This window comes from Sturnira hondurensis, unplaced genomic scaffold, assembly GCF_014824575.4.
Source record: "Sturnira hondurensis isolate 20B ecotype Veracruz unplaced genomic scaffold, ASM1482457v3 Scaffold0004136, whole genome shotgun sequence".
NCBI classification, from domain to species: domain Eukaryota; kingdom Metazoa; phylum Chordata; class Mammalia; order Chiroptera; family Phyllostomidae; genus Sturnira; species Sturnira hondurensis.
Genome location: NW_028076767.1, coordinates 48,995,186 through 49,011,479, shown reverse-complemented (window position 1 = coordinate 49,011,479; position 16,294 = coordinate 48,995,186). Strand labels below are relative to the sequence as shown.

The window sequence follows — 16,294 nt, the reverse complement described above, 5'->3', positions numbered from 1 at the left end:
AACAAAAAATAAATTGGAAAGTACAAAGTTGTTCCCTCATCAAGTTCCCCTTTTTGTCTTAAATATTTAGCCTTCACCTTTTTTTTTTATTAAGGAAGAAATTAAGAAAATAAGTAGAAAATGTTTTGTCGTGTATACAATTCCTCAAATTTAGCTTCTGAAAGATATGGACTGGTGGAAGCAAGTGTGTTATTTTGTGATTAATTTAGTCTCACAGACTGTGGTCTGACAGGTGGCACCACTATACTGCGCTTAGTGGATATGTTAAAGAAATGTGTCTTACAGTGAGTTGGGATACTTTTAAGACACCAAGTAAACAACACGTGTAACAGATGTGTAAGAGAAAGGCCATTATTGTGGCCTTGGCGGTGGATCTTAAATATTGTGTTAATTTACATAGAGATCTGCATCACGATTTGGATGGGCTCTGCCACTTTTTATTTAGTCCTAAGCATTACCCTTTCCCTTTCCAAAATGTACTAAATGGCTCTGAATAACAAGTTGGAAAGCTTTTTCCCAAAGAATGAAGATAATTCTCCCAGTTGTCCCCATGTTGGTGGAGGGAATGGTTGTTTCAACAATAAATTTTTGCCATCTGTACAGATTGAATAATTTAAGGTGACCCTTCTTCAAAAGACATTCCTTCCCTTGTGAAAAGAATGTCAAAAAGCATTCTTATTAACATTTTACCAGTTTGTTATTTATATTTTCAGACCGACCACCTAAGTTCTTTGTGTATAAAGGTAAGATGTAATTTTAAGTTTTGAGGACTGAAGCACTGTTTCACGGACAGCTATTGTAAATCCACCAGCGAACACAGGAATGCAATTCCTTACATTTGCCACAGATGTACCAACCTCCTGATTCAAAACCTCAATATTTCATTTCATCTTGAGATTTAACATACCTTCTCTACATAGTAATAATTCTACTGACCAGGTTGACTGACTGGTAGAGGTCCTGAATAAAGCATAGTTGTGCAGAAATATTAAACAATGCTTCTCTAGAGGAAAGACTTTGGGATATAATCTGCTCTGAAGGACAAAGAGGATTATTTTTTAAAGGCCTCCACTGTATGAACCCCCTGCTGTGGAAAAGACTGAGGGAACCAACATGGAAATGCAACTGGGGTGATAACCCAGCGAATGTCTCCTTAAAGAGTAGAAAAAGCTGACTCACCTTAGTAATGGAATTCCTTTTACAAAATGCAATTCATTATTAATTCCATTTAGTTATTAGATTAATTCATTTCTCTCTCAGGAATCTCACTTTCTAAAAATAAATTTTAAATGCATTCTGGTTTAAAAAATGGGTTGGTTTACACATCTGCCTCTTCTCTAAATCTGCCACAATTGCCGTTTTGAAAATTAGAAATCAATGTTTTGTTTTCAGCTGGATGACCCAGACATTCAAAGATTATCTTTCAATAGACACTCTTACTTGATTATTTAAGATAATTTTCAAAGGAGCAATTCATAAAGTACAGAATAAAAAAAGGCCATGTCTCTGATTTTACCAATTGAAGTTCATGGATGCTTATTTATGAGTGTGCACAATTGTTTGTATTGTTAGTTTGCAAAATATACCATAACTAGCAGCTGAGCCAACTTTCAAATAGAGTTAAGGGTAGGAAATTAACAATTTGAAATATAAGACTGCTTACACATATAGAATAAATACCAGCTTGTTCAAGCAAGAGAGAAAAGGACACGGATGCATTTGTTATTTTTTTGTTTGCACAGCCTCTTTACCTAACCTGGGCTCACTAATTTGCATTTAGAAACTATTTGGAAAGTCATTTCTCAGCTTATTTTCACCTCTCTAGTTAAGCTTCCATTAGCCCCTCTTAATTTTCTCTGTCTTCTTCTAGTCAACTGGTTCTCAAACCTGGCTGCATATTTGAACTATACTTGCAGAGCTTTTAAACAAACAGTGATACCCAAGTCAGCTCCAGAGAGTCTAATTCAATTGGTGCACAGTGGAGCCAAACATTGCTCTTTTTTTAGCTTTGCAAACGATTCCATTGTACAGCCAGGGCTGTGGGCCACTCTCTGAATAAGCTCGTCATGTTTTACCTCTTTCTCTTTTCTCTCAGAATGTTTGCAAGTCTATTTCCCTTAAATTCCTTATTTCCTCCTTTCATTTTTATTAGTGAGGTTTTAAAAATCTAATTTTTTACATTTCTCATTTTGCTTTATTTCTGTTTTTCCATTTTCTGTCCAAGAATTTCTCAGTCTAGGCACATGTATTTGATTTGTATTTCTACCTAATACTAACAAGTTTTTATGTCAGTGAAAGAGAATCAATATGATTGTGAATTATACTTTTGTCAGTTCTTCCAATACTAATAAAATAATTTAATGTTTAGTATAAATATATAAAATTGGTAGTAAAGCCCAATGCAATGGTTGAAAACTAGTATTAAGAATGGATTTTCTTGAATTATAACCATTATTGGCTATGATTAAAGATATTTTGGAACTTTGAGGGCATATGGGACTCGATAACATGTAAATGCCCTATGTAATAGTTTTACCATTTCACAGCTAATGGATACATTTGCTCTAACATTTAAACTTTAAAGACAAATTTCAATAGTTTCAGGATAAGGCAGAAGTGAGAATATCACATACTGTACAAATTAGCGTGTCAGTAACAAGATACCCACGGCAAGGGAAGCATTAAAAGCAATTGAAAGTGGGGGACGAGAACTATGATGATAACGCTTGGGGATGTAAGTATTAGTGGGGAAATGAAACATGCATAGAATATTCACGGGTTTGAAATGAAACACATGGACAAATAGCGGGTAGTTTGGTGAGCCCAGAGTAGTAGAGAAGTCTTGAGTACCTGTGTGGTTCTGCCTCTAAAACAGTCAAGCCCCCTCCTCTTCCTCTTCCTTCACTGGTAAAGTAGGGGTTGGATTGGCAGTAGAAAAACAAGTTGGCCCCAAATCCCCTGGCTGTTTTCTGCCTGTAGGTATGTTTTGTTGAATGTACCCAGTATTGTAAATAACTTGAAATAGATGATGTTTAAAGGGGGAATTTGTAATAAAAAATCTGATTTTCAACATCTTTGGTGAAAGGGTTTGACTTAACAATCTTCTGGCCCTAAGAAGGAGCTTCCTCCCCTTTGAAAGGGCATGCACTGTCAAGTTCCTTTGTCCCAACCTGACTGGCTTCACTCACTGTTCTTATCTGCTTTGCTTGTGTAGGAAGTTGGGTTTGTTTCCTGGGGAATTTATTATTAAGGTCATTTCCAATCACGATGTAAGTTCCACAAAAAGAGACTGCCCAGTGCACTTGGTTCAGGTAAAACAAAATAATGTATAAAGAAAAAAAAGTCACAAGCAAAAAATACCAAGGAGACAGAGAAATTAACAAATTGGTAACAGGTTCTCTAATACAGGCTTAAGCCCATAAAATGTGTCTTGTTGACCCAATACAAGAATATTTGGCATTCTAGTGCAAAAGACAATGTCACTGAGCAATAATAACTGAGATTTAATGAATTATTCCAGTTCGAGCTCTTGGGAAATGAAAAGGACAAAATGTTCTATATAACCCAAATAAGAATAAAGTATATTCTGAATATTAGGAGATTAAAATTCCCAAAAGTGAGCTCCTTGGCAGAAAATGGCCAAAGTTATTTAAAGAGTGACTTCCCATATTTGACCTTCTCTCATTGAATAAAACAATATTAAACCACCGTTCAATAATTCAGGGACCGTCATTTCTTTCACTTTGCTCCAGCACAGAGTTCAGTCCCATGAAGGGCTCCCTCTATGCAGTCTCCAGAATGATGAAAACCTAATTGAATTATTACAGAAATAACTTCAGTCTCTCAAAGATTTCTCTGAACTAGAACAACCCCTGAGAATTCCCTTATACAACCACCACCTTGCATATGTCTGTATGCAGTGAATTTGGGCACTATATGTATTTTATATATATGATATGTCATATATAAGTGCATCTATTTATATATATATATAATACATAAGTACATATATTTAATATTGTAACACTGCTTCTAAGTTACTTTGCAGTTGTTCTCTACTTATCTTGGGCAGAAACTTTTAAAAATACTTTTCATAGACTGTTTATCACTTGAAATTCTGGAGAAAGGAAGTAGACTATTAATATCAGTCACTTATTTGGCACACTAAAGCTAGAGCAGGCATTTAGGTATAAATATTAAAGAATTCTTCTCCTGTGGCAAATTATGTGTCCAGATGTAGATTCAGACGTCAGATACCCAAAGAACTGGTGCCTGTCAGGCAGTTCAGAGAACAAAGTGTGTCTGTGCTTAGCAACAGAGCAAAAATTTATTTATTACTGTTTTACCAAGGAAACTAAAATGAACACTATTCTGCTCTGAAGTGTGTACCTACACTTAATGTAGCCCTTTAAAATGTATCCAAAGATTGTATTAATTTCACCCCAGAGTGAAAATATCAGGTAAAACTGAACTAAAAGGTAGCTTCCCAATGGCAGATATAAACTTGTGAACTTGCAGCCCAAAACAACGATGCACCTGACTTGTATCCTTCCCAAATTTTATAACCATCCCAAAGAGCAGCCTAGCTCAAGAAGTAGTAGTTCAGATGCCAGGTTCTATATTGAATTGTCATTAGAATTGTTTATGGGGTAAAATTCAAGTGGAAGCAAAGATGATTTGCAATTAAAATGAATGTAAATTTAAAACTAGATCCTAAAAGTACAGAAGTATGTTTCAGGGAAAGGCGAGTAATTCATTCTCACAGTTTTTAAAAAAACTGGTGAAAGATCCATCAATATTAAGCTGAACTGAATAATATATTTTAGATGACAAATGAAACATTAATTTCCAACATTCCATTAGTTCACAATGCATGAATGACAATGAGAAAAATGTAATCTGCCCAGCTACCCATGTAAAGAAATTTCACATTCTAGTCACATGTTCATTCTTTGGTGGGAAAAAAGGCATTTGTCTTGATATGTTTACACTTATGAGGGCTTTCAGTTAACTCCAATCCTAAAAATAAAGAATTACAAGTACTGGGAGTGACCTTGTGTCAGGGAAATGAACTGGCAACAAATTCCAAGCAAAGCGACTGGAGCACTGTCTAACTGAGATTATCGCGCCCTCCTTCCAAACTCTGGCCATCTCGGACCTGTCTAATCCTGAGCCCATTAAGTCATCTTGGCTGCCAAGAAGATGAAACTGACAGCGCAGTTACTTGAGTCAGTTTAAAGAGGCCCAAGGTGGTTGAAGGGAAGAATTAGGAGGCCTGGGGTGTTCCTGAAAATCCCAGTAGCACACAGCTGTCAAGAGCACAAAACGGCATACAGAGAAAACCTTTGGAGGGAAGCAGGAATTTTGCAGCATGTCAACAATTTCATCAGGCACAATTGGCCTTTCCACTTTTCTAGTGAACTATTAGTAGGATTTAAGCAGCAGAGAGTTTGTGAGTTGATCACATAACCAGAACATGCAGTCATTTTGGGGATTAGGCTCTGTAATTTGATGATCATAGTAGAAATTATTTGACATTTAAATGTCATTCTTGGTAATCTAGATTTTCTTTGGAAATCATCACAAAAAAACTTTTGCCTAACAAGTCTACCCTATTAAGACACAAGTGAAATAAAGGCTCTTGCCCTTATTTTGTTTTTAAAAAACCCATGTAAGTGGAGTCCATGTATATCATTGGGTAAAAGAACAGTCTTCTAGAAGATACTATGGGAGTCCTATAAATTCTCCAGGAAATGTCCAGATTGTTAGCACTAATTGATCTTATTACAGGGAACACATTTTGTTGTTCATTCAGTAAGGGCACTCTTCCAAGTGGAGAATTATTCACTTTTCCACTGCAGGATTCCATGGCCGTTTCATTCTCGCCTTCCTGTTGTGGTGGAAGGTATTATAACTTCATCACCAATAACAATAATACCTGTTCTGTTTGGTGGGGGTCAGATGGCAGTGGGTCATTTTATCGTGTCTCAGGATATATAACAAGCACTGAACAGGCATTATTTTATGTGTACAATCCTACAACATAGGCACTGTCATGTCAATTTTATAGATGATGCAATAGAGGCTCAGAAAGTTTAAATACTTGGTCAAGTAATAGCGGAGCCAGGATTCAATCTGCCAGCCCTTGCTCCTAAAAACCACTTCTCCACGTTGCCTCCTGGTGGTTAGATCCACAGAAGGAACAGGCCCAGGACCTTGAAAACTCCCCGTGTTTCTCTACACCTGTGTGTCGTGCACCGTTAGTGGTAATACAAAACTCAGTGAGAGTCAAAGGTGTACCAGATTACTGTTAAGCTGAGCAATCAATTGGTGAAAATCCACACAAATCAGAATCACAGAATTTTGAAAGTAAAAGGTGTCCTTATATATCTTTAATTCTAAACCCATGTTTTACAGGCAAGGGAAATAGGCTTCAGTGATACTTGGTGTCTTTTCTGAGCTCAATTAGTAGCAGAACCTGAACCCAAATCTAAGATTTTCAGCTCACTATTCAATCTCTTTATCTGTACTACACCAATAAATTACAGTATTATTCTTCATTTTACCAATGAAGTCATTATTAGATTCTTCTTAAAAATAAAATATGCAAACTTATTTGATATCCCACTTAATCAAAACAGTTTGATTTCTAAAAATTTTCCAAGAGCACCTTTCGTGACTAACTTTGTATACATTACCTCTTTACATTGTGAATGTATACATAAACAAAAAACTAAGAGACTGTCGAAACTTGACTCCCAAATGGCTAACATTCAGGGCCAAAATGTAAACATCCATTCATAAATGTAAAATATTTCCATAGAGACCAGCTCTGGTGTTTACACAGAACAAAGTTACTCACATTCAGTCACCTGTGGAGAAGCACGGTGTGTACAACACACACAAGTCAATTAACATCCATTTCTGGGAACCCTTTTCAAAGGGCCCGTTTTCTTTGTATCCTGTACTCCTGTGGTAGGAGTTCTGAAATACACAAGACCCAGGGCTTTTCTCCGAGGCAGCCACGATTTGGTATTTTTTAAGGAGTGGTATTGTTGTTACTCATTCTAAAAACATTAAGTCAGAAATCAGTATTTTTACCATATCATTAAAAATTACAATTGCTTTTAAAGCAGAAGTCTCACATTCTATTTTTAGGCCCCTTGGATCAGTACTGACTGGAAACCCAGGTTGAATCAGAGGTCTTTATTTCACACAGGGCACTTACTACTTGCAGTGATCATGATGAAATTTTTCCATGCAAATCCCTGCAATTACTTATGCCTCTACCTTTGTCCTCCTATGCCACACCACACCACCTGTTGTATCAAAAAAAATGTATGATACTTAAAATCCTTCTTTCAATTAGTACCTATAGATTTTATGCCAATAATTTCTTACTCTAAGTATGTGATAGCTAATTAAATGATGCATTTGTAGTCATGCTATAAAATATTTTAGACAAAATACATAAGGTGTAGATTATAGATTAACTAAATAATTGCTTTCTGACTAAAGTGTCTTTCCTGATTAATTAATAATAATAGTAATAATAATTACAACAACCAGTTCTTAAATTTACACATGAAAAAAACCAGAAATGTGTCAAGCTTATGAGACAATTCATTAAGAAGATATATCTTTTAAGTCAATAAATTAAAAGACAAATAATATAGAAATAAGCATATTAAATAGAAAAGATATTGCCCATTATAAAGCACAAAGGGATCATTTTATTATTTTAAAGTTAAGCCTCTTTTTAATGGTTAGTATTGGTTATCTTCTTCCCCAGTGAGAACAGTGAGAATAGATTTTAGTAAACAAGATAATGTGTTTCAAATAATCAAACACCTCTATATTGTTATCACTCCCTATACTCAAGGCCTCTTCAAAGCTGCTAAGTGAAAGACTAAAGCACAAGGATGAGACTTCCAATGTCACTATACACTCAGGTTTAGAAATACTGGACACACTGGACATTTAAATAGAGATGTTCAGCCATGAGATCCATTAGGGTAGCTCCATGTAACAAAAAAAATACTTTCTCTGAATACAATGAGCCGTAAACATCTGCATGCTTCTGAAACACAGATCAGTAAAGCCTACTCTGTACCCTAGTCACCATTTCTACACAGAGGTTCTATTTCTACTGAGAGAGAAAGGAATAGTAAGCAGTTTACACATCAAATGATGCCTTTGGTTTCTGCAATTTACATCAAACCAACATTAGGCTAAAAACAACAGCATGAAGATGATTTTAAAATAAGAAAAACGAAGTGGTGGCTAGATCCTAGGGTGCAGATAATTACATGTTTTGCCAGCTTACCTGATCAAACAGAGCCTTAGGGATCACAGCATAACAAAGCCCGCATCCAAGATGGTTAGAGCGCAGTGCCTTCCTTTGCAGTTGTTCACATTTTTGTCCACAGAGGTTTACTGATTAATTACAATGTTTTTTTTCTTTGCTTGCTCTGTGGACAAGAAAACAAAGAGACCTTTCGAGAATCCTCTCTGTTATGCCTCCGCTTCCTGTTCTGAGATTCACTCTATGGTACCCAACATTTATCAGAAAACAGCCTTGGGGGTGGAGGGGGGGGGACCTGACAGAAACCAACGTGGCACCGCCATCTACTGGCAGACACACAAAATTGAACAAAAAACCCACTCCCCTTATTCTTTATCATAAAGTAATTCTTTACTTATGATAATTCTTTATCATAATTTATCTACTGCATATGAGTATGTATAGTGTGACTCTTGAATACTCAATTATCTGTACCTCACTAACATTTTTAAAATTTTCATAAATTTATAAGTTGATCCACCCATGAAGTACCACAATAAACAAAGCACTAAAAAGTCTGTTAGAAAATTCAATTTTTTGATTATTTTGCACCCTACATGTGGAGTTTTGCAATATCCCTCTTGTGCTCTGAGGACTATTGCTGGCCATGGGATGAATTACTCTGAAAAGAACAGTGTGATACACATGCACTGTGGCCTTTTGTGCTGCTTTTCGGTAAAACATTATAAGAAATAATATCTGAATGTGAGAAAGTATTGTAAACTTCACGAGGCGTAGATAATTTAGATCTCTGGATTATTTGGGTCTGTGTACTGACACAAGGAACAGGTGAAATATATCTTACATGACATAATTTAGTGGTTATATATTATTATATCTATGTCTTTAAAAATACTTAAGAAAATATTGTTCATGAGAACATTGAAGCATACAGCGCATAATCAAAATGAAAATGACTTTTATCAGCTTATTAAAAGACATTTCTCAACTAATCCAAGTACCTGTCCTTCCTTTGATTCTTCCTATGTACTTTAGAGCAAACAACTATAATTTATTAGTTTACTATTAATTAAATAAATTCATATTGATGGAGCAACTTAATTTACGTTAGGAACTACATTGGCTTTGAAAAGGCAAATATAAAAACACACAGCATCTGTCATCAAGGAGATATATAATGAAGAGAGACAAATACAAATGATACCATATTTTAAAATCATGAGCTCCAGGAATGTATTTTACTTAGTTTTAAATTCTAGCCCCTCTGTTGCCTAAAGGCAGAAAAATAAATGTAGCCAGTTTCAGGTATGCTGAGCCACTTGAAGCTTTCCCCAGTGATTTGGGGTTTACACTAAACCAATACATGCTTTTTCTCTTTCCTCTTCTCTTCTTATGTGGACTGATCGAAGTCCAGGAATATTTACGTCTCTAGGGAAGGCAGAGTGTGGGCCCAGACTCCACCTATTCTGTGTGGGCATCCAGTGAAGTATAAATCCTGTGTGATTCCTGGGCATCGTCATCCCTCCACACGGACACTCGCTGATGTTCCCATGTTCCCGTCTCAACCCAGAAGTCCCTTCCATTCAGTTTTGCATGGCAGTATTTCCTCCTCCTCAGGATCCTTAGTTACCTCAGGTTTTGTTGGCTTTTTCTATCTGGTAATTTTTGTCCCAGTCGCTGGGGGAGTAGAGGAAAAAGAAGGAGCATCTTTACATGGGTACTCTGGGATAATTTGTTGACCTAAGTCCCAGGTCCCGAGCACCCCGTACTGCCATCTTGGTTCTACTCTTTCCATCCAATGAAGTGTAATATGCTCCGTGGGCTTCCAACAAGTGAGGCGCAGTCTCTCCTACATTACAATATTCCAGCTTCTCCTCATTTTATCGTTTTAGCTAATCCTGGGCTAGCAAGCCACGCAGGGGGTCCTTATCAGAGACCTCAGTTGGATCGGGTTCCCTCGCTTCCTCACAAGCTTCCTTTCCAACCTCAAAAGAGTTTTGCTTGTATTCCCGTCCTCTATGCCAGTAGTAAACTGGATCCACCAGTATTCTTTTCAAATCTGTCTGTCTTATACCTAATTTATCAGTTTGCTAGGGCTGCCGAAACAAAGTACTCCCCTGGGTGGCTCAGACCAACAGAAATGTAGTGTTTCACAGTTCTGGACGTTAGAAGTCCTAAATCAAGATCTGAGACCTATGGAGAAGGAATTCCTCTCTGTCTCTTTCAGCTTCTGGTAGCCCACCCATTCCTTGGTTCGTGGCAATAAAACTCCAACGCATGTCTGTCTTCCCATGGTGCTCTCCCCGCGTCTCTGCGAATCATCTTCCCTCTGGGCTTGTTTGTCTTTCTGCTCAAATTTCCCATTCTTGTAAGGACACCACTCATCTTGGATTAGGGTCCATCCTAATGACTTCATTCTGATTAGATCACCTCTGTAAAGACCCTGTTACTAAATAAGGGTATATATGCTAAGACACTGGGGATTAGAACATAAATATATCTTTTGGGGGGAGGGTGGGGGAGGGCACAATTCAACTCGTAATGATTAGACCCAAGCCTTTTAAGTTAAAAAAACACAAGAATGTGATGATTCTTTTATATGTTCCCCATGACAATTCCACTTAGGAAATAATAGCTTTGGTATCTGGCCAGAGTTTGAGGAGTGGCTGGGGAAGAGCCTCGACAACAGTAACAAGAGTGACCAAACCGACATTTATTCAGTGCTATGCGCTGGACACCATTCTAAGCAGTTTACATATTTGTTTAACCCTGATCCATAGGAGGTATTATTATTTATATTTTACAGATGGAACAGATATGGAGGGAAGTAAAAACACGTTAGTACTTCACATGCCCTCTTGCCGCACAGCGATTACAATTGAGAAAGATAACCGCTGGGACACCACCATGAACCAAGTGCTGAAGGAGCAGAGAGGGAGCGAGCTTCCACGGCTCCTCACACACTGAGTGCAGAAATTCATGACATTCTACCATGTCACTATAGAAGTTTTCTGTCGTGAGATATTTCTATTTTCTAAGAACTCTGACCTATTTTCTCTAGTCTCCGCCAAATTATCACTGTTTTTTACTACATAACTAACTTTTCATTCATTCTGCCAGTCTCTAGTATTCCACACTAATTTCTCCATGAGTAATAATACTTAGAAGTATATTCATTCTAATGCCTGCTTTTGGGACTCCACATGCTTAGAAGTTTCCCGGTGGTGTTTTCTGGGAGACTGATTTTTTTAGATTGATTCGGAGCTCTGTGTGTGTATGTGTGTGATACACATTTATGGGAGGCATTTAGACAGACGTGAGCAGAGCAGGGAGGATGGGCCAGGTACAGAAGGTCACCAGGGCCAAAAGCCCTGTGCCTAGCAACGTGCAAAACTGGGAAAACACGGACCTTGCCCCCATGGTAACCTTTCCTCCCCTAGCATATCACTGGTCATGCATTTTAGAATCCCTGACTTTTCATATCACTGGCCATGCAGTTTGGAGCCTCCTCTGACCTTTCTTTCCCTAGCATGTCCCTGGTAATGCCTTAGACCATCTCAGAGGAGGAGCAAGGGGTGACTCCCGTGCAGGGCCTTGCACAATCAGTCCTTTCAGCGTTAACCCCTATAGATGACATCTAAGCTTCAGTTGTTATTTCAGCTCCAGGTCCAGAAACACAGCAAAAGCAGACAAGTTCCATGGCTGACATCAGGACCAGCTGCACTGACTGATGACCCCCTTCCCTGGTGCTGACCAATCAGTGGAGACAATGACCCTGAAAGGACACATCTGGAAAGCTAATGAATATTCTATTCAGATCTTCCCTTGGAACTCCCCTAAAATCCCCACCCTGAAACACCCGTAGGATGGAGGACCCAGTGGCTCTCACTCTCAGGAGCTTGGAGAGCATGTCCATGCCTTTTCCATCCTCTTCTTCTTCCCCCTAGGTGTGTTTCCTTTCCCTCTCCCTCTTTCTCCTAAGCTCCAAGAGCCCCCCCTTTTTCACCTAACTTATTTTTTAAACCCATTTCTTCTATGGTTCACTTCTTCTGCCCCTGTGACTTTCTATATAACCCTTTGCTTGTATTTGAGTTTTGGTTTTGAATTATTTTTAGCTGGAATTCAAGTACCAAGATTGCTAAACTGAGGTCCAATCACCAGTAATATTCGCTGCCAACATGTTGAAGTATAAACTATACTGAGGACAATAGGGGGGGTTATCAAGGGATACAATTAAAACTTGAGGGAATAAAAAGAAAAACAATGCAGTTCTATAACAAATTCAATAGAATTCAAATTCTATAATTATAATAAATATTAATATAAATGTAAATTCTGAATATAAATTATACCAAATTTAACAGATAGAACTGACATGTTAATATGGAAATATTAGTCTCATCTAATTTATATATACACTGCTAACCTTTGTGATTGCTCCACTAGTTCTGTCAATGAGCAACAATTATTAATCCAAATATTTCAATTTAATTTGGCAATTCTCTAAAAATTTCCTAGATACCTTCCTCTCATTGGCTTCCCCTCCCCAACAATTTGGAACAGTGCTTCCCTAGGTTTAGTTCAAACACAAAAATAGTATAAATGTAAATCTGAAAAATCAAGACAATGCACGAAGCTAAGATAAAAACAGAAATACTATATTTAATGTCTTAGAGAAGTAGAGAAGTAAAAGTGTATTACATTTGTGAATGAGGATGAGATACCTTGGGAGAATATTAAACTATAATAATGAGTTCTCATGCATTACATATATACATTTATGTATCATAGATAAATAAAGCAGGAAGAAAACCAATAGGAAGTTTGGGGAAAAAATTAGACATCTTTTAGAAAATTGAACAAAACACACAGATGTGAAAATATGATTTGAGAAACAAAAATTATCAACCCCCAAATTAAAATACCAAGTAGCTGTATTACAAGAAAATTTCCAGAAATGACAAGGCTTACCAAGTGTTCAGCTGATGAAAAAAGACACACACTGCAATGCATTATAAAATGTATGTGTGCCATACTAAAATTTTTTTAAAGGGACACCTCAAGTTTTGACAGTTGTCATTTCTTGGGAGAGAAAGAAAATGAAGGGTAAAATTTATGAAAATTTCAGGATTTTTTTTCTGTGTATTTCTATTGTGTTTCAATTTTGTATGATTTTATACATGTATTATTAGTATAATCAAAATTCATTTATAATATTAAAATACATTAAATATGTACCTTCTTGCCATTTACACTTATTTATCCCGCAGTTTCCTTTTGAGTCTAGAATGGATACCTTCTACTATTTTAGGAAATACTAGTGTCTATCTTCTTCCAGAAGCCTCATTCATGCTGGTACTTAGCTTCTGTATTTCTGCTTTTAGTCACCTTGCTAGCAAAGTTAACTACCACTGTGTTTGCATTTATTTTTATTAATTATTATTCATTTAAGAAAACACAAATTAATTTATATTACATTCTCTGTACCTTTATACTTCTATAGTCAATCTCAGGTCAGAATCTCCTATTGATAAGTACTGACAGTAACTCACTTTTGCCCAGTGCTCAGTATGTAGGGTGCTGTGAGTTACAAAATGGGGTAAACGGTCTTTCCTGATAAAAGGTAGTTAAATACATTTACATCTATTATACATTTTTTTTATTTTACAGCAACTCTAAAAGCTAGAAATGTACGTATTTTTTATATTTTTCATCTGAAAAAAGTTGGTACAGAAAAACAAATATTACATGCTGGTAACAATCAGTTTAAAAAATGGGATAATTGTCAGTTTAAAGTCTACTCAGAGATCAACATGATTTTATCAAGGCTCAAATATTCCAGATATAATAAGTGTCAAAATATTACTTACTAAGCCTGATTAAATTCAGTACCTTTTATATATCTTTTCATATGCTTTTCTTTGTTATAACATAATGCATACATAGTAGGTATTAAGTATCTGTTATGCATAGGATGGCATTGTTTCATGGTTTATAAATGGTGTATTATTTACTTCTTCAATTTAGAAAGCCAGTAATGAGAAAGGCCTTACATCTAATACATAAGTTAGAATAAAATTGTACTGTATTTTTAAAAGGTAGGTAAATTTACCCCAACTTACCAATCGACAGTGTGGCAACTGGTGAGAATCTATACTTAAGTGCAAAGTATCGATTTAACTACAGTCTTGGAATACTACCTTTCATATTACTGTACACATTGTTGGAAGTAGAATACCATTTATTCAAATGACTGTATATTCTTAGATTATCGTAAGTGCCCATTTTTCACCATGGGGTTTCGTCACAAGAAGACAGACATGAAACAGGTAAGGTCAGGTGCTGGAGGTACACATACTTCCCTGATTCTCTCAGCAAAGATCTCCAGATAATCTGTTTACCTTATGCACACACACAGTCTCCACTCTAGGGCTTTGTGACCAAGCAACAGACTTCTTTCCTACACAAACTTTGTTAGTGCGATGCTCTCAGCCAGACCAGCTAAACTAAGGGAAAAATACATTGCTATTTTTTCCATGAGTCCTTAGCATTTATAGCTAGTTGTAAGCACTTAGAGTAGAGTTACACAATTCACTTATGCAATCTCTCATTCTGTCTTCTGAAATTTGGTGGGTGCAAGTAACTATGTCCAAATCTATGTATGATTAGGCCATTAGGAGAACAATTAAATTTGTAATTTAATATGCTCCCTTATATTTTAAAAAATATTTGCTAGAACTTCCATTAATTTTTTACTGTTTGTTTAGCATTATTTAATGCTAACACAATAAGATGTGAAATCATGCTTAGACAATGTATTTTCTAAGTATCGAGGATATATAACTCTTCGAAAAGATTGTCGTATGTAAAATGTATTTTTACTTAGCTTATTGATTTTAAAAGATACATTTAGTCAGTTTGAAAGTTTCCTTTATTAGTGGAAAAATAAAATTAAAGGATATTTTAATTAAATTAATCACAATTGAACTTCTCTTAATGTTTCAGAAATAACTGCCCCATTTAAGTTTACAGAGTAGACGGATGCAACTGTCCAACATGCTGTGGGCAGAGACAGGGGTTGCTGAGAAAAGCATGAAGGTGAGGAGTCGCGGGAGGAATCGGGAGATGCTCCGTGAGGTGAGTGTTGGTGCTGTCTTCAGTTTAGAGACGTAGCAATTGTGGCTTCAAGAGGTCGAGTAACTTGACCAAGTCACTCAGCTCTTGGATGTGGGATAGGAATGGCAGTGGTTACTGAGCTTCATTTTTTCGGTAAAGGATTTGATGGAAGAGCTGGTTTGCTTTCTTTTAGCATTTACTATGTATAGACATGTATTATAATTGTTAAATAGATTACCAAATAGCCTGTCTCATGAAAGTTTAAATGTTTTTCTTGTCTTTGTAATTTCTAAATGTTCTGGTGTGGTCTCTTGTACACAGTGTTTTATGTTTTAAATAATGGTGGAAATGGATGGGACAAAACCATAAAATAAATTACACTAAAATATCTCCAAGAGGAATGACTATTTGTGTGATGGGCAAAGAGGCAATGCATTTTATAATGCTGCAGCATTTCTAATCAGATGCCTAATTAAGCAGCTTGAAAAAATTTGGTAAAATTCAGAACCACCAGACAGCAGGAGTGCTCACATCAGAAGTAGTTAGTTGCTTGGTGTGGAGACAATTTTTAAAATAATGAGGCCAGAGTTTATGGATAATGCTTCTCAAATTTCACACAAATGAAAAGGGTAGCAGTTTCACAATTATTTGGAGTACAAATCCTATAAGGTAATGTTAGTTGTGTTATACTATTTAAGCCTGGATAACAGAAAGACAAAGAGGTAACTTTAATCATACAAAGTATGGTTCTCTGGAGCAAAAATCCTGTAATTTACCATAGATACTCAATTGTGTGGATAGATCTAAGCAATTCTTATCTCCCCCTTGATAACTGATACTAAGTATTAATCTTTTGGGTGACACCTGAATTTT

General features: G+C 36.4%; 1 protein-coding gene across 4 annotated transcripts in view; it reads right to left on the bottom strand.

Moving 5' to 3' along the window:
- Positions 1–8,530, bottom strand: part of SCN3A (sodium voltage-gated channel alpha subunit 3) — a 116,881-nt gene extending 108,351 nt beyond the window's left edge. For all 4 annotated transcript variants that reach the window (XM_037044551.1, XM_037044553.1, XM_037044550.1 and 1 more), the window contains exon 1: positions 8,327–8,530. The gene's annotated coding sequence lies outside the window, so the exon portion shown is untranslated. The remainder of the gene's footprint in view (positions 1–8,326) is intronic.
- Between the last annotated feature and the right edge of the window lie 7,764 nt (positions 8,531–16,294).